This window comes from Microtus oregoni, unplaced genomic scaffold (assembly GCF_018167655.1).
Source record: "Microtus oregoni isolate MIOR12 unplaced genomic scaffold, Mior012 000097F_ref0000449, whole genome shotgun sequence".
Lineage (NCBI taxonomy): Eukaryota > Metazoa > Chordata > Mammalia > Rodentia > Cricetidae > Microtus > Microtus oregoni.
This window is the reverse complement of record NW_024544710.1, coordinates 1,973,560-1,992,497: the sequence shown is the minus strand read 5'-3', so window position 1 is coordinate 1,992,497 and position 18,938 is coordinate 1,973,560. Positions and strand designations below refer to the sequence as shown.

The 18,938-nt window shown below is 40.5% G+C and overlaps 1 long non-coding RNA gene across 1 annotated transcript; it reads right to left on the bottom strand.

The window, feature by feature from the left end:
- Positions 1-1,671: 1,671 nt before the first annotated feature.
- Positions 1,672-16,078, bottom strand: LOC121442905. Its single transcript, XR_005973609.1, has 3 exons — positions 15,986-16,078; positions 9,500-9,580; positions 1,672-1,784 (listed from the first exon to the last, which is right to left on the bottom strand). It is a non-coding gene; the product is annotated as an uncharacterized LOC121442905 (long non-coding RNA).
- Between the last annotated feature and the right edge of the window lie 2,860 nt (positions 16,079-18,938).

The window sequence follows — 18,938 nt, the reverse complement described above, 5'->3', positions numbered from 1 at the left end:
CCTGTGTTGTGCTTTTAAGCATAAAACCTCTGTAGCCCTAGAATGTCGCTTGACTTTGACTAAATATTGTATTGCTAAGGAGACATGTATACAGGGAATGGTAGTTTGTTCAAGGCATGTAACTCAGTATCCAGTAAAGTCATTTAACTCACAGAAAACAATTACATTAAACCAAAGATACAAACATAGTTAGGACAAACAAAAAATTTACAACAATATTGATTTTTGGTTACTTGATAGGACTCCTGTTTTGCTGTTTTTATGTCCATATAATGGTCTATTAATTCCTAGATATCTCAGCCTAATTTATACAAATGTACCCAAAATTGTAGTCCAGCTCTACTTTTACCAAGAAACGTGCCCCAAACTGGACTGAAACAAGAATTGCTCTACACACCCTTATTTTGTAACATAATACAGTGACATGACAATAGCACAATTCAGAAGAAGCAGGCGCCGCTGTAAGATTATTAAAGCATTTATAAACATACTCTGCTGCCCTGAAGAACTAAAATCAAAACACTTTTTTTCAAGCTACTCAAGTTTCCTTTGTAGAGAGGCCTGAAATTCTGGCAATGTTGGATCGACCTTTCCAGAAAATTAGCAGTAAGCAAGTATTAGTATATCCTTTCCCTTTAGATGCATTCTGCACATTGGGTTGGTCATGTTCTGAAAGACTCCCCCACCCTCTCAGAAACACTTGTCCCTTGGCATCCAGTACTCTCTATGATAAGTTAAAGGACAGCAAAGGAAAAACACCATGAAAACCAGCTTTTCAAGAAAAAAGAGAGTGATACCAGGAACCATGTCACACATGTTCCCCATCTGGATTCTGCAGGCATTTGCAACTGAAACCCCTGAAACAGAGGATGGGAGAAGTCAGTTCTCAACTGTACATCAGAAACCATTGGAAACAAGCAGAGGCATCATCATATAAAGCAAGCGGAACTGGGTATTTATAGAAATCAATAAACGGAGGCGAAGGAGAAAGATGCATTGCAAGCCAACATGCAACACAAAGATGAGGCCATTAGAGCCTACACTAGTGTGAAAGCATAAGGAAGCAAAACAAGAGAAAGAAGAAGCAAAAGGAAAGCTATCCAAATACATGAACAAGAGCAAAACAGAAGTGGATGGGAAAGCCGTTGCCTAATAGGAGGCATAAAACACGAACACTAAGCAGAGTGACTGGGCAGCTCAGCCAGCTACATGAAAGGCACAGGTCAGCATGAACACGTGCGTCCTTCTGATGTTCATTGCAGTGGAACTTTAGACTCATTTTCTGATAGTCTTTCATTTAAAAAAAATTATATTTTGCCATAGAAGGAAGGAGGAAGAGAAAGGAAAATTGAGTAAGCAAACTGTGAGCCTGTATTACCAAGGGCCCACGAGAAGACAACTCAAGACAGTTTATACCCAACTGAAAGTCTTTATTCCAGCTGGCTGGAACTAAATCCAATTATTTGGACACCTAGTAACAACAGCCTGAGTGTCCAGAGCACAGGTTTTTGAAATTAAAATCTAAATCCTGGCATTTCAGTTGTCAGCTACAGGGCAGCTTCACAGAAGCAGAGAGTTTAAAAGTGACTATTAAGTGGTTACCTGGAAGGCGGCCTGCACAGCAGAAGGCAGTTTAAAAGTCACTAAGATAAGCACTTACCTGGAGGGAAGCCTGCACAGGCAAGGAGTTTTACGTCACTAAGATAAGCAGTTACCTGGAGGGGTTCCTGCACAGGCAGGGAGCTCATCAATGCACTAAGATAAGCTCTTACCAGAAGGGGGTCCTGCACAAAAAAAAAGGCAGATGACTAAAATAAGCAGTTACCTGGAGGGGGTCTTGCCAAGGCAGGGAGTTTAATAGTCATTAAAATAAGCAGTTATCTAGAGGGGGTTCCTGCAGAGGCCAGCAGTTAACAGTCATTAAGATAAGCAGTGACCTGGAGGGGGGTCCTGCACAAAGAGGCAGTTTAAGTCACACCAAGATAAGCAGTGACCTGGAGGGGGTCCTGCACAAAGAGGCAGCTGGAGTTACAGAAAGAGAAGTTAGCTAGGACATACTGACCTTAGGTTTCTAGAACAAAGTTGGGTAGTTTTCCAGGAGACTCTCCATCAAGGAAATCAGATTCTGCTTAAACCTGAATGGCCTCAGCAGGAATACAAGATGGAGGAACTTTTGTTCTGTTTTTCTCTGTCACACACGGTGGTGTATGCCTATAATGCCAGCATCTCAGCACTCAGAAGACTAAGGCCAGCAATGGATATACAGGATTAAGGCTAGTGTGGTCAAAACCATATATAAAACAAAGCAAAATAAAACAATAAGATTTTATGCCCACTAGAAAATGGGTCTGGAGTTGGAGAGATGGCTCAGTGGTTAAGAGCACTGAGTGTTCTTACCGAGGACCCGGGTTCAATTCCCAGCATCCACATGGCAGCTCACAACTGTCTGAAAATCCAGTTCCAGAGGATCTGACACCTTCACACCAATGCACATAAAATAAAGTTAAATAAACGATAAAAAAAATTTATAAAGAAAATGAGTCTGAGAGAGACTTGGAAATTACTGAATTAAGTTCATCTAATCAATCAGATTTAAATAAATTCAGAATTCAATAAACAGCATCAGTCCTACACACACTCAAATTATTTCTTAAGGAAACTTGAAAAAAAATCAAATAAGCAAGGCTAAGAAAGCATTCTTGATACTATGTATACTTCAAAACCACAACTGCTAAGCCATCCCCAAGCCCTACCCCCAAAAAGGATCAGATTCAAGGGCTTTAGGACATCTCCTGATAAACTGGCCAAAATCCCAAGACTTGTCATAACACAAAAGTTTTCCTCAAAAGGATAAGGTGACAAAATTCTATATAATTTGAAATTTTGAAAAACAAGATCTTGGAGTACCGTTTAGTTGTAGAACACTTGTCTAGCATATATGAGATCCTAGCTTCAATCCCTAGCACTACTGAATAAATACACGTAAGTTAGGTATCTCCTCTTCAGGAAGCAGAGACATGAGAATCAGGATGACAGTCTAGACTCAGCTATCATGGCAACTTTAATGTCAGCTTGTGTCTCAAAAATATAATAGATAAAACAAAGAAACTAAGTCAGATAAAGGAGTAAACAAATTTATGGAAGAAAATACTATCATCGATGGAAGAATCAGGAAAGATTTAAGATACAGTTATGAACCAATTTGCAAAAGAATGACTCAAAAGCTATAAATAAACAGAAGCTATTCATCTACAGTGGGGCAAATAGGATGAGGAAGTTAGTTAGCAGAAGGGAAAAAGCAAGAAAATGCTAGGAGAACGGGGTTGTAGAGCTACCTGTGAGATTGACAGAGTTTACCAGAGAGGCTGTCAAGCTCCAAAGACAGTCAGATATGATATCACTTCGGTGCTAGCTTGCCTTTCAAGTTTCAAAGCAATTAAATAATACGGGTTATACTTTCATTAGCTGGATTGATTTAGGGTGATGAAATTTTGATTTACACATAGGGTGAAAAGACATCCACATATAACTAACAATAGTAGAAAATGGCCTAGACCTGATAAATACTCCATACATACAAAGAAAGATGCAGGTAGAAAGGCCATGCCCAGAGATACAAAAACCTCAAGTTAAGACTGATGGAAGTCTTAAGGAGAGAGGATATTAAGTAGACAGTCTAAGGATTCCTGTCCTCAACAAAAGCAAGGTAACATGAACAAAGAACCAGAGATAAGCTGCAACAGTCATGATACTCCACTAGAGACAAGTTTTAGAAACTTAAATGTTCATACAATGAAATATGGATTGAGAGGAATACACTTCCAGATGGTGATAGCTACTTTTAATTTTTAAAACACACCTGGGAAGCTGGAACCTGAATTGAGGAACTGTCTTCATTAGATTGGCCTAGGGCCATATCTGGGGGAATTTTCTTGATTGCTGTGGGTTGCAGGGCCCAGCCCATTAGTCATACTACTGCTAGGCAGGTGAGCCTGGGCTGTATGCGAGAGATAGCTGAGCAATGCAGAGAAACAAGGCAGCAAGCATTCTTCCGTGGTTTCCTCAGTTCCTACCTTAAGGTCCCTGCCTTGGCCTAGCACAATGACATGCTGTCCTTCTCCAAATTTTTGTCATTCAGTGTTTAACCACTGTAAGAGTAAGCAAATTACGGCAAAAGGAATGCAGCTGCTTGGCATTTTAATAAAATAAATCAACTTTACAGCATAACACACAATACTAATGACAGAAGTACGTGTTTAGCTAATCTCTGAGTTCTTTGAAATGAAAAAAGAAGTGTGGTATGCAAATGTCATCAGCAGCAACAAACTGGATGCTTAAAAATCACAGTTGAGCACGGTGACACCTCTAACTCTGGTTGATTATTGACAATCGCTGCAGGTTAGGAGTCAATCAGAATTACACAGGGAGATTTACAGGACTGGGCTAAAGAGCCAGACTCCCAGAAAAGAAAACAACTAAAACAAAACAAAAAAGCTTCCAAGATTTTACAAAGGAGGGACTAGAAAGATGTCTCAGCACGAAGAGCATATTCTGGTCTTACAAATGTTCCAGGTTCTGTACCTTCAGTTCTAGGGATCTGTAACCCCTTTTCTGACTTCTGTGGGCACTACACACGTGACAAACTTACATACATGCATGTAAGACAGAAACAGAAAACAAAAGAATCTTGAAAGGATATACCGGAGGATTAGAGTCATAAACATTAGAAGTAAAACGTCATAAAGCAGGTATGGGCAAACTGCAGCCTCCACACAAACACAGCTCACTCACATTTTATGAAATGGTTTTGTTGGAATACTAATGCACTTGTTTTTATATACTGCCTATATTTGTTTTCATTCAACAACAGCAAAACACATACAGCCCATAAAAATGAAACTGCAAACCCTGTCTCGAAAAACCAAAAAAAAGAAATAGTTACAGGACAGGCTCCAAAACCACAGAGAAACCCTGTCTCGAAAAACCAAAAAAAAAAAAAAAAAGAAAAGAAAAGAAAATATTCCAAATTGGCATGAGAGTATAAACCAGTGGTGGCAAAGCTGAGTGGACACTCACAGAGGAGCTGAGAGAATAGTATATTATGTTAGAAGCAGAATACTGGAAAAGGATTTTGAAAATTAGTACTACTGAAATCCTTACAGCTATCCACAGTGTACCTCCCAGCCCTGAATGTGCAAGATAGTGCGAATACTAATTCTAGGTGGGTTGAGAGCTAGCTGAGCACTGTCAACTCGCCCGGCACCCACCTGGAGGCTCACAGCCATCTTCAGCTCCAGTTCCAAGGAATCCAACATCTTCTGTCCTCCACAAGGACCAAGGCACACATGAGATGTGCACACACATATATGTATAAAATAACTTTTTTAAAAAAGAAAATCCACTGAACAGTGGTGGCATATATCTTTAACCCAGCACGTGGGATACAGAGACAGGAAGATTGTGAGTATAAATCAGACTGCTCTATGGGTTAGTTTCTTTTTTTTTTTAATATTTATTTATTTATTATGTATACAATATTCTGTCTCTGTGTATGTCTGCAGGCCAGAAGAGGGCACCAGACCTCATTACAGATGGTTGTGAGCCACCATGTGATTGCCGGGAATTGAACTCAGGACCTTTAGAAGAGCAGGCAATGCTCTTAACCACTGAGCCATCTTTCCAGCCCTATGGGTTAGTTTCTTGACAGCCAAAAGCACAGAGAAATCTGTCTTGGAAAACCAAAACAACAAAAAAACAAAGACAAACAATCCCCCTCAAAACAAATAATAGTAAAATAAATAAGAAGATTATATGATGTATGCCAGAAATAAGGCACAATTCATGGCACCAATGCATAATTCCAGGTATGGAGAATGGCGTTGAGGCTAAATTAGAAGGATGATAAGTTAAAAAAAAATGTCTGGGCTATAGTAGAGTAAGTTTAATAATGGCCTCAGCAATGTTAAAAGAGATGTTAAATATAATACAGCTCAACGGCAGACTACTGCTTCACAAGCAAGTACAAGCTTAGTACTTCACCTTTCAGTGCCAGAGAAGATCTGGACAAATGAAGCCCTGTGATAGATCACCAGAACTGTTGAAAAAAAAAAATAGTGCCCTGGGCCTCTAATCATAGAATGCAGAAGTAGGAACGCAAAAATCATGCTCATCCTAAATTACACATTGACTTTAAGGCCAGCATGAGCTTTGTAAGATCCTGTTTATTGGGGTAGAAGGGTTCAAAATATTACACAAAATCCTTAAATATCATTCTAAAAGAACCTATTTCAATCCAGGAGGGGTGGCATACACATTTAATCCCAGCAGTCAGGAGATAAAGGCAGGCGGATCTCTGTGAGTTTGATGCCTGCCTGGTCAACAGAATGAATTCCAGGATAGGATCCAAAGCTACAGAGAAACACTGTCTTGAAAAAACAAAACAAACATATTTCACAACATAAAAATGGTAAAAAAATAGGGGCTGAAGAGATGGCTCCACAGATAAGAGCACTGGCTTTTTCCCCTAAAATATCTGGGTTCAAGTCCTAGCAACCACACGGCAGTTCACAACTGTTTGTAACTCCAACTCCAAGGGATCTGACTATCACATACAGACAAACATGAAGGTAAAACCCCAATATACATTAGAAAATAAATCTTTAAAAAATTGTAAAAATGAATGGATTATAAACGATAGGAAATTATCCTTATGCTCATTTTATGAAAAGTAAGTGGAAACTAGGTGTATTATTCGTGTCACATGCCTGTAATTCTAGTACCTGGAAGGCTAAGGCAAGAGGATGTGAATTTGAGGTTGGGCTGGACTCAAAATAAAGGAAAAAGCAAGGGGCTGGAGAGATGGCTCAGAGGATAAGAGCATTGCCTGCTCTTCCTAAGGTCCTGAGTTCAATTCCCAGCAACCACATGGTGGCTCACAACCATCTGTAATGAGGTCTGGTGCCCTCTTCTGGCCTGCAGGCATACACACAGACAGAATAGTGTATACATAATAAATAAATAAATTAATTAATTTAAAAAAAAAAGAAAAAGCAAACAAAAATACTGAATACACATATAATAGGTCAAAGAAAAGGAAACTTGAAGTTGGGCAGTGGTGTCACATGCCTTTAATCCCAGCACTTGGGAGGCAACGGCAGGCATATCTCTGTGAGTTCAGCCTGGTCTACAGAGCGAGTTCCAGGACAGGCCCCAAAGCTAAAGAGAAACTGTCTCGAAAGAAAGAAAGAAAAAGAAAGAAAGAAAGAAAGAAAGAAAGAAAGAAAATGATATTCGAACTTCCTACATATGTATTTTTAGGTTAGGCCAGACAAAATATTTGAAATATGATATAATAAATTTCAATATGTGATCAAGCCTGGTTGCTCAAGCCTTAATTCCAGCCTTTAGGAAACTAAGTTAAGAGAATTGCCTTGAGTTTGTGGCCAGACTGAATACAAGACTCCCTAGGCTATATAGAATACCAACTAAATCAAACCATTGTCTCTGAAGCTAATATGTTCCATCCCATGTCTTGAACCACAATAAAAATCAAATTCACAACAAACAGACATCAAAGTTGCAACTAAGTATAAGAAACTCACACCTAGTCAGATAGGTAGGTGGTGGCTCACGCCTTCACCCTAGCACTCAGGAGGAAAAGATTGGGCTTTGAAGCCAAACTGCTCTATAATGCAAGTTCCAGGACAGCATGAAGTACAGAGAAACCCTGTCTTGTGAAATCAAAGCAACCAGCGCACCAACAAAAAAACTCCAATTGTCTAACGTATTTGAGATTGCCGGCTCTATTCCCAGCACTGCAAATGTGAAGGAGGGTGAGGGAGATGGCTCAGTGGAAAAAGACGGATTTGGCGGGACCCATCTGTAAGCCAGCAGTCCTACAGTGAGATGGAAAGTACAATGAAATTCCCCGGAGCAGAGGCAAATTAGCAAGGAGTGCACAGCAGTACGGTGACAAGCACACGGCAGAAACAAGAGAAACTGGCTCAGTGAGACAGAAGAAAGGCTTGAAAGCTGTCCTTTCTCCACACACTGCATACAAGTGAGCACCTGGACTCACTAACCCACTCACAAATACAAACAGTAAAGAGTTAAAAAAAAATAAAACGGAAGCTGGGCATGATGTCACATGACTTAATTTCCAACACTTGGGAGGCAGAAGGAAGACTGATCTATAGAGCTATTTCTAGGACAGCCAAGAAGAAACTGTCTCAAAAAACTGCAACAACAAAAGCAGGAAATAAAACTCAAAAAGCCAAGAAATAGCCTGTTTTATATAATTAGGAATCAAAAATGCACAAAATAAAATATTAAAGGAGAATGTTTTGCTTTCAAATATTAAAATTGTTTTTCTTTCCTTTTCTGTGATATTTGAGAATAGAATTACATAACAGGTAGTACATGCTGACAGCCATCTTGCAGTGATGTTCCAGCCTCAGCCTTCCAACTGCTGAAATTACAGGCATGAGCCACTATATTCATCTTGCAATTGGTGAATTGTTAAAAAATAAAAATACTTACTGGGGCTGGAGAGATGGCTCAGCGGTTAAGAGCACTGCCTGCTCTTCCAAAGGTCCTGAGTTCAATTCCCAGCAGCCACAGATGGCTCACAACCATCTGTAATGAGGTCTGGTGCCCTCTTCTGGCCTTCAGGCATACACACAGAAAGAATATTGTATACTAAATAAATAAATAAATATTTAAAAAAAATACTTACTATAGTTTACTAGTATAAATGTGTGACGTGTGAAAATGGCTAGTCTTATAGTCACTACAAGAACTGTCCACTTCATCCAATCTTAGGAAATCAGCATGATAGTTAACTGACCTACAACTACAAGCATGCTAACTTTAACTTTCTCTATGTAGATATAATTAAAAGAGCAGTTTGGGCTGGAGGGTAGCTCCCTGGAAGTGGGCTTGCCTAGCCTGTAACACTCCTGGGTTCTAGCCTCCAGCACAGCAGAAAAAGGTAGAAGGGAGAACAGTAACTGGGATGAATCTAAATAGCAACTGTAAATCAATGGCCTCTATTCAAACCTTGGGATACTGCGTGCCAGTTTGAAAATGGTGCCACTAAAGCATATTTAATTGCATGGCATATGTTTGAGATCTCCTTAGTTGGAAAAAGCAGGCAAAAAACCTATCATTAGTGAGTCCATCAACAAATGACTCAAAATTTGAACTCAGAAAGAAAACACTAATGAATTAAACAAAGAATAAAATTATAAATAGCAAATTTAACAAACTGAATTCAAAGTCCTTGGGAGTATAGAGTTTTTTTTTCACAAATGTAAGGCTAGCTCAGTCTTAAAAAAGCTATTGAATGCAACAAATAACAGAAAATGGCCAAAGAGAAAAGAGTTGTTTTCTTTTGTTGTTGTTGCTGTTGAGATAAGTCTTATTATACAGCCCTGACTGAGCCCTAGCTCAGTCTCCAAAGTGCTGGCCTTCCAGAAATAAGCCTTCAACAATTGCTTACCTAATAGAGTTAGATACCTGTTCCTTTCTTTGTTCATCTGTCCTTTGGAGATATTCATGGCAGCATTAGTTACTCAGAATCCTGAAAGTCAAATAGAAGAACTGACATGGTAAATCATGAAAACCATAGTTTTTAACTTGGCTATTAGGACTGTGTTATAACCAAAGGAAAAAAATATACATAGAATATAAAATGTCGTACATGGGCTCATGTGTTTGAACACTTTGGCCCCAGTCACGGGTGCCTTGGTATTCATTGAATCTTTGATAAGGGCAGCATAGTTGGCAGAAGTGGGTTAATGCAAAAAGAGCTTTGAGGAAAATAGCCACCCAGCCTTACTAGTGCCCCATTCTCCCTCAGAATGCTAGAATAGCCAAAATTTGCCACAGCGATGGTGGGAGCATCACCCATCCACACTATGATGGACTGTATTTTCTGAAACTGTAAGTCAAACAACAAAGCCATGGGCTGGCAAGATGCCTCAGTGCTTTCAAGTCTGACCATCTGAGTCCCATCCTTGGGACTCATTCGGGGAAAGGAAAGAACCAACTTCTTATTTATTCTAAAATAAGGCAATATGTATCTAAGTTTTACCTTGAGATTATAAAGAATTCCTTTGTTCAGACCTAATGCTTAGTGCCCCTACCATAAAAAGGTGGGTTCAGAAACCGGACTTTTGCCGCAGCCTAATAAAAGAAAAAAATCTCTGGCTGTGGTCTCAGCTAGCTGATAAGCTTTTTGTGCACCATGAAGATTTTTTATTTTTATTTTTTTCCTGGATTTTGGTTTCTGGAATAAAGTTTGCTTCTGGTTTATTAAACTTTGGTGGTTTGTCAACATCTTTGTGTGACCTTCCCCTGCCGGACCCAACAAAGGGGAGAAAAGAAAGGAGGAAATGATAAAATATTATATATAAAGGAAAAGAAAGCAGAAAATAAGGGTGTGATGTTTCACACCTATCCCTTACTCATAGTATTGAGGAGACACAGGAAATATTTGCAATTTACAAACATCCTTGATCACATAACAAGATTCTGCCACAAAAAACAAAAGAAAACAAAACAAAATCAACCAAACAAACAAACACCAAACAAAGAAAAAACAAAAGCAACATGAAAGCTTGGAGACGGCTCAGTCGTTAAGGGCTCTGAGCACTCTTCCAAATGATCAGGGTTTAATTCACAGCATCCCCAGCCATTTGCAACTGCAATTCCCAAGAATCAGATATACTCCTCTACCCTTCGTGACCACCAAACACGCACATGGTACACACGTGTGCAAAACTCATTCACATTGAAAAAAATCTTAAAAAATAACAAAAAAGCTGTTTACTATGGACCATGCCTATAATTCTCACACTGGGGAGGTAAAGGCCTGCCTGAGGATGATGTATCAAGGCCAGCCTAAGACACACAGTGAGACAGTCTTGAAATTTTTTTAAATTAAATTAAAAAAAAAATAGAACCAGACATAATGACCTATGTCTTTAATCCCAGCACTTGGGAGGCAGAGGCAGGCAGATCTCTGAGTTTGAGGCCAGCCTGGTCTACAGAGTTCATTCCAGGACCTCCAGGGCTGTTACACAGAGAAACCCTGTCTTGAGAACCTAAAATAAATAAATAAAATGATAAAAAATAAAAAAGAGGTTTTCAACGTCAATTTGGCTCCATTACATAGCTAGACTATGTCTCAAGAAAACCAAAGAGGGGAGGATCTCAAAGAACGCAAAGACTTGTTTTACTATATTAATGTAGAGGCAGAGTCTACAGTTCTAGTTGTACTAGACTATCCCTGACTGCAAGGCCCTGCCTTACTGTACTCTTTCAATTGGAAAAGCTAATTAACTGATGAGTGTTATTCCTGGTGTTATAGGGGAGCACAATCAAGAAAGCTGTTTGACATTAGCATGGTGGCCCAAACTGATGATACCAGTACTTAGAAATCGGAGACACAAGGATTACAATCAGTTTAAATCCACACTTAGTTTCCAGAATATAACTGCCTTAAGACAGGTGGTAGTTGAGATCATCTTTAATACAATCATTTGGGAGACAGAGGCAGATGGATCTCTGTGAGTTCAAGGACAGCTTGGTTACAGAGCACTTTATCTGAAAGTCAAGGCTATATGCTTTTCTACACACACACACACACACACACACACACACACACACACAAATAAAAAACAGCATCAAAAATTCAAAATAGGGAAGCAGCATAGGTCCTAACTAGTCCCTTGAATGCGACAGTTGTATGGCTGTGGCATACTGAGGGGGCCACTGGCAGTGGCACCAGGATTTTTCCCTACTGCTTGTAGGTAGTTTTTGGAAACCTATTCTCCTTGGATGGATACCTTGTTCAGCCTAGATATAGCCTTGGACCTTCCACAAAGCAATGCGCACCCTCTGAGGAGTGGATGGGGGTGGGGTAGAGTGGGTATAAGGAGGAAATGGGAGGGAAGAGGGAGTAGGAACTGGGATTGGTATGTAAAATGAAAATATAGTTTCCTTTTAAAAAAATGAAATTAATAAGAATTAGTCACATATTATAATAAAAAAAAATTCAAAGTGGGGCTAGGGAGATGGGGGTAAAAGCACTTGCACGCAAAGCCTGAGGACCCACGTCTGAATCCCCAGGACCAAAGTTAAAGCTGGGTCTGTACCGTGAGCATCTGTAATCCCAGTGCTCCTATGAGAATGGAAGCTGAAGGTGTTCCTGGTGTATGGAGGTAAATAACAAAGAGATCCTGTTTCAAACCAGGTAGAAGGCAAAGATGCCACTCTAGATTTACCTCTGAACTGCATTTGTTTTTTTTTTTAATATTTATGCATTTATTATGTATACAATATTCTGTCTGTGTGTATGTCTGCAGGCCAGAAGAGGGCACCAGACGTCATTACAGATGGTTGTGAGCCACCATGTAGTTGCTGGGAATTGAACTCAGGATCTTTGGAAGAGCAGGCAATGCTCTTAACCTCTGAGCCATCTCTCCAGCCCTCTGAACTGCATTTGTACCTACAGAAACACACACACACACACACACAAAATCTAACAGTGAGAAAAACTTAGTTCTAGATACAGGGTAAAAGGATTTTAAAAAAAATCTGTCTGGTGGCTGAAACAGCATAAGAGATGAGTTTAAGGCCAGGCTGGTAAATAGTGAAACCCTGTTTCTTAACAAAAAGAAACACACAAATGAAAGCTTTACAGAGATAGATAACTTTTTTTAAGAACAAAAAATATAGCCAGGTGGTGGTCGCACGCACCTGTGATACCAGCCCTTGGAAGGCGGATATAGGCAGATCTCAGTGAATTTGAGGCCAGCTTTGTCTACAAACGAGTGAGGATAGCCATGGCTCCACAGATAAACCCTGTATTGCCAAACTAAACCAATCTCCCACCACATACACACACACACATAAAAAAAAGGGGATGCTGTCTTGGAAATTCTTTCAGGGACATGAATTTGGCTGTCTTAAACCAATGAGGTATTCTGCTTTTACGAGGTCTTTTCATGATTCATTTTTTTTTAACATTTGAAAATGATGTTACTTATTTGTGTGCCTGTGTTTATGACATGTGCCACAGTGTGGGTGAAACGTAAAAAAAAAATTGTGGGCACTGATTCTCTCCTCCAGTTGTATAGGTTTCAGGGGACTGGACTCAGGTTGTCAGGTTGTTTGGTGGGTGAAAAGCATCAACACTGACCTACCTTATGGAGGAAAATTGTATTTAAGATCTTGCTACAAAAATATTGTCATTTATGTAAGATCCTGAAATCGATGCAACTGAGCATAAATACCTATCTACATAAAGTCATCACCTCTCTTGAAAAGATAACGACCGGGGTCTCTAGATTTGGTTCAGTAGTTAATGGCACTGACTGCTCTTATGGAGGATGCAGGTTCAAGTCCCAGCACCAACACCGCAGCTTAGAATTGCCTGCATTCCAGTTCCAGGGGATGAATCTAACCTTCATGGACAGTACATACATCTACATGTGGGAAAATGTTCACACCATAAAGATGAATAAAGAAAAGGAGAGGAAGAAAAGTGTTGGAAAGTGTCCACATAGTTGTGCTTGACAGAAGGTAGAACGGAAGAGAAAATGCTCTGAAAGATGTTAGTCTGAAGAACATGATCACTTCACTCCTCACTAATGGCCAGTGGAGGACAAAGGCACCTAAAGGCCAAATTATAATGCATATATTTGTGTGTGTGTAGGAAGTTAAGGCCTAAGAGGCCAAACAGAACCACCTGGCATCTGCCTGGCACTGTCACAGGTCCTGATCATGCCTTGCCAATGATGGAACACGTCATGTTTCCTGAAGAGCTAGAAACAGGCACTATCAGAGGTTCTGATGATGCCTAGCCAAGGAGGGGTGATGATGCTATGTCAACTGTCAAAGGATTTAAAGACCTGGGTGTTGGGTGTGGTTGTAAGTTTTTTCCGTTGTTAACTGAATGAGTCTGCCCTCTCCCGTTCACCACTCTCAGCATCTATGATTGTTGATGCCTTACCTTCTTATCTCCTCACCCAAGGAAGACATTAGGGCCAAGCTATATGTGTGTACACCTTTGTCTACTTTATCCTTTTGGCACGGGATCTTTTATTGAACCTGGAACAGACTTGGAGGCATCAAGCCCCACTGGTCCTCATGTTTCTGTCACTCACAACACTTGAGTTACATGTGATCATGGTCATTTCAGGCTTTTAAAAGAAGAGTCTGTTCATGTGTTTGCATGAACACTTGGGTGTGTGCATTCATGAGTGAGAAAAAGGTAATAGATCCCCTGGAGCTGGAGTTATAGGATGCCTAACATGGATACCAGGACTGAACTAGCATCCTTTGAAAGAGCAGCAAGCCTTTTTTAACATGCTGAGTCATCTCTATAGGTCCCACACCCAGCTTTTTATGCAGGTTTTGAGGAGTATAGCAACTGTTCTTATCCACTGAGCCATTTTCCCAGCCATCAGATTCTAATACTTTAAAATGTAAAAACAGGGCTGGTGTCCTGTGCTTACATAGCAATGTGTAAGATCCTAGGTCCCAACCACAGCATTATCAACAACAAGGAAATTAAAAATGTTAACTTGTCAAGCCTGGTGGCAAAGGTCCATCGCCTGTAACAACTTGGAAGACTGGGGCAGGAAACCACACATTTAAGTTTGCAGGGGCTACAGAGTAAATTTAATACCAGCCTGGACAATTATGTGACATCCCTCTCTCAAAATAAAAATAGATAAATAAATGGATTACTGGTACAGTACTTGCTTACCATGCATAAGGCCTCAGGGTCAATGTGGAGTAACCCTCACACATACACATGTGCGCATGTATGCAAACAAACACATACAAGCAACCAGATAAACAAACCAAAAAACCTTAAATAGAAAATGGGGAGCAGGCCAGTGCTGGCTCACGCCTTTAATCCCAGCACTCAGGAGGCAGATGGATCTCTGAGTTCAAGGCCAGCCTGGTCTACAAGAGCTAGTTCCAGGACAGGCTCCAAAGCTACAGAGAAACCCTGTGTTGAAAACAACAACAAAAAACCCAAAAAACAAAAAAAACAACAAAAAAAAAATGGGGCAGGGGTTGGGGGTGCTAAAAATGGCTCATTTGTTAAGCTGTTCTTCCTGAAGTTTTGGTTCCCAACACCCTGTGGTTTCTTAGAACTGTCTTTTTTTTTTTTTTTGTTTTTCGAGACAGGGTTTCGCTGTGGCTTTGGAGCCTGTCCTGGAACTAGCTCTGTAGACCAGGCTGGTCTCGAATTCACAGAGATCCGCCTGCCTCTGCCTCCCGAGTGCTGGGATTAAAGGCATGCGCCACCACCGCCCGGCTTCTTAGAACTGTCTTAACGCCAGACTCCGGCCAATTTCCTGGAGTCTACATGTATGTGGTACACAAAATACCCATACACACATATACAATAAAAAAAAATTAAAGAGGGGGCTGGAGAGATGGCTCAGTGGTTAAGAGCATTGCCTGCTCTTCCAAAGGTCCCGAGTTCAATTCCCGGCAACCACATGGTGGCTCACAACCATCTGTAAAGAGGTCTGGTGCCCTCTTCTGGCCTGCAGACATACACACAGACAGAATATTGTATACATAATAAATAAATATTTAAAAAAAATTAAAGAAAATTAGAGGGTTGTATGTGTGGCTCAGGGGGAAAATTGGTTGTAGGTATAAGGTCATGTTGCGGTTAAATTAACAGCATTGTGGGAGGTGGAAGGGCAATGCAATGTGAATTGTGCTTTTAAGTACTAATTTTTAGAAATCTGCCTTTGTTTATTAACCTCACTGTCTCTATGACAAAATACCAGAGACAAAACAACTTAAGAGGAGGAAAAGCTTATTGAGTCACAGCTTCAAATGTTTCAGTTCATGGCCCACTGGCCCTGTTCCCTCAGCCTGTTTCTTTGATAGCCTGATCATCCTGAAGCCATACCCTGGATGCTGAGTCTACAGAACCTCACCAACATACCCTGTTGAGTCCATGCACGCTCTTGTTCTTTATTTTCCTGGGCAGAAATTCAGATGCAAACCTATATCAATTTGTAGGATCAGCTATAAAAGCAAGTATCCTAGAAATAAAAAGAAAAGAGGACTTAACTTACAGTGGGAAGGGCCAGACCTCCTGAAGAGGCCTAATGCTAATATTTCAGGCTCTACAGACCTTACAGTCTATATACCACTCAATCACGCTGTAGCACTAAAGTCCACAGAGAGTAGTGAGTGTAGAGGACTATGTTGCAACAAAACCTGTCAAGCAGGAGCTTGGGGGGCTGTCAGTACAACTCAGTGGCAGAGCACACATGAGCGTTAGCTACATCCCTGACACAAAAACAATCCAAAAGCTTCTGTCACCTAGCTCACTTGCCTTAGTAGTCATTTCTGCTCTTCTGGCCCTCAACAGCACTGAGGATACTGGGAAGCATATAGTCAACTCAAACCATTCAGAAGGCTACATAATTGTGTCAGATAAGCTATGCTTAGAAATGGCATTTCTGTCAGGTGGTGGTGCCCCTTTCATCGAAGCACGGGGGTGGGGGGTGGGGGGAGGCAAAGACAGGCGGATCTTTCTGTGTAATCGAGGCCAGCCTCGTCTACAGAACAACTTCCAGGAGACCCAGTTACAGAGAAACCCTGTTTGAATCTCCGCCTCAAAAGAAAAATGACATTTTAACTATTCTCCCTAGCCAGAAGTGAGAACAAAGCCATCCTTTATTTCCCTACTTAGCTTATGTACCGTGTGCTGTTATTACTAGGGGAGTCCCCTTCTCTTCTCTTCTGAGGTCACTCACTCATACGATCCAGCAAACTGCACAACATTTTTTAAAAGTTATCTTCCTCAGAGCCAGAGATATAGTTCACTGGTGGAACAACTGTTAGTATGTCTAAGATCCTGGGTTTGAGTTTCAGCATGATAGAGAAGGAGGGAGGGAGGGAGGGAGGGAGGGAGGGAGGGAGGGAGGGAGAGAAAAAGAGAGAGAGAGAGAGAGAGAGAGGGAGAGAGTTATAATCTAGCCGAAAGAAGAGCAACAAAAGACTCTCTGCCACTGTCTGCGATCTCCAACGATCAGCTGGATCAGCCATCATTCGTAAAGAGGCAATGGCAGGTGTAAACAGTGGCGGAGACCTGTAATCCCAGCACTCAGGTAGCGGTTGTCAGGGATTGCCAACTTGCAGATTATGCTGGACCAAAGCTCCAGGTTAATCTGGGCTACAGGGACCCTGTCAAATCTTTTTTTTTTTTTAAATATATTTATTTATTATGTATACAATGTTCTGTCTCTGTGTATCCCTGAAGGCCAGAAGAGGTCACCAGACCCTATTACAGATGGTTGTGAGCCACCATGTGGTTGCTGGGAATTGAACTCAGGACCTTTGGAAGAGCAGGCAAAGCTCTTAACCTCTGAGCCATCTCTCCAGCCCCCTGTGAAATCTTTAAAAACAAACAGAAAAAAGAGTGGGGAGAAGAGAGGAAAACACAAGATACTGCCTGGTTTAACTCAATCATCTTTTCTTGTTGTTATTGTAGCCTATGATGGCCTTAAACTAGTAATCTTCCTACCTGAATCCTACTGGGATTACAGCCCTCTACTTGGCTGACTTCATTCAATGTAACTTTTCATATCATAAAAAGAAAAATTCTGCTGGGCGGTGGTGGTGCATGCTTTTAATCCCAGCCGTCAGATCTCTGTGACTTTGGGGCCACCCTAGTCTAAATAATGAGTTCCGGAGAAGAAACCTTGTTTGACAAACCAACATAAACAAAGAAATAAAATAAAAATGAAGCAGAAAATCAAATAACATTTATGATACATTATACTTTTATTATTTAGCCATTTAACATACCTCTCAAAAAGGAAAAGTCTTTTAAGAGCAGGACCTTATTACCACCTAGAATAATCTCTCGGGTACTTAGTTAAGTACTTACTACCCATTGAAGAAGCCAGAAATGCCACATGGTGAATACTTTTTTTGTTACCAAATGAGAAAGCTCACCAAAAGCATTAACAACTTACCAAGGCTTTCCAGCTGCCTCCCAAGGCATCCCTGGAAACAGTAATTCATCCTGGTGGGCTGGTGAATCTTGAACAGGACAGCCTGAAGGGCAGACCTTAGAAGTTTATCTTGACCAATGACAAAATTTAGCTCCCCAGCAATCTGCACGTTAAACAGGCATCGCAGGTGATTTGATATGTAATAATATATACATGTACACAAATACACACACACACATACTCACACACACACATACACACACTCTCCCTCTCTCTCTTTTTTGATTTTAGAGAGAGGGTTTTTCTATGTAACAGCCCTAGCTGTACTGGAACTAGCTCTGTATACCAGGCTGAACTCGAACTCAGAGATCGGCCTGCCTCTGCCTCCCAAGTAAGAACTGGAATTATAAGCGTGCGCCACCACTGCCCAGCCTGTAATCATATTTTCTATCATGTTAATTGCCATCATCAGATAAGTATGATCTGACACTGTAATACCCTTGTGGCTAATGCTTTTACCAGTTATATGGAAGCTGAGGCAAAAGGATTACCATATCTTAGACCAGGCTGGGCTATATACTGAATTCCTGAGCACCGCCAGACCCAAACCCAAGGTAATTAGTCATCTTTAAATTGATAAAAAAATTCTTTTAGTGGGCAACAAAATTTCTTTTTATGTAGATAGATTTAAATTCAAATCTCCTCCCACAACTAATCTTGGGATATTTCCAATCTCACCACCTATAAAAAAAATGACAAAAGGAGGCTAGGTTCGTAATTCTTTAGTATAGCTTGAATATTTTAATGTATTTTCACATAATGGGTAAATGTGAAGTAATTGTCTGATGCCTTGTAAGACCACCTTCCCTGTTCCTTTTCATTAACTTGGCAAGCCCAGTAGAGACAATGAATCACTTACCAAGATTTTAG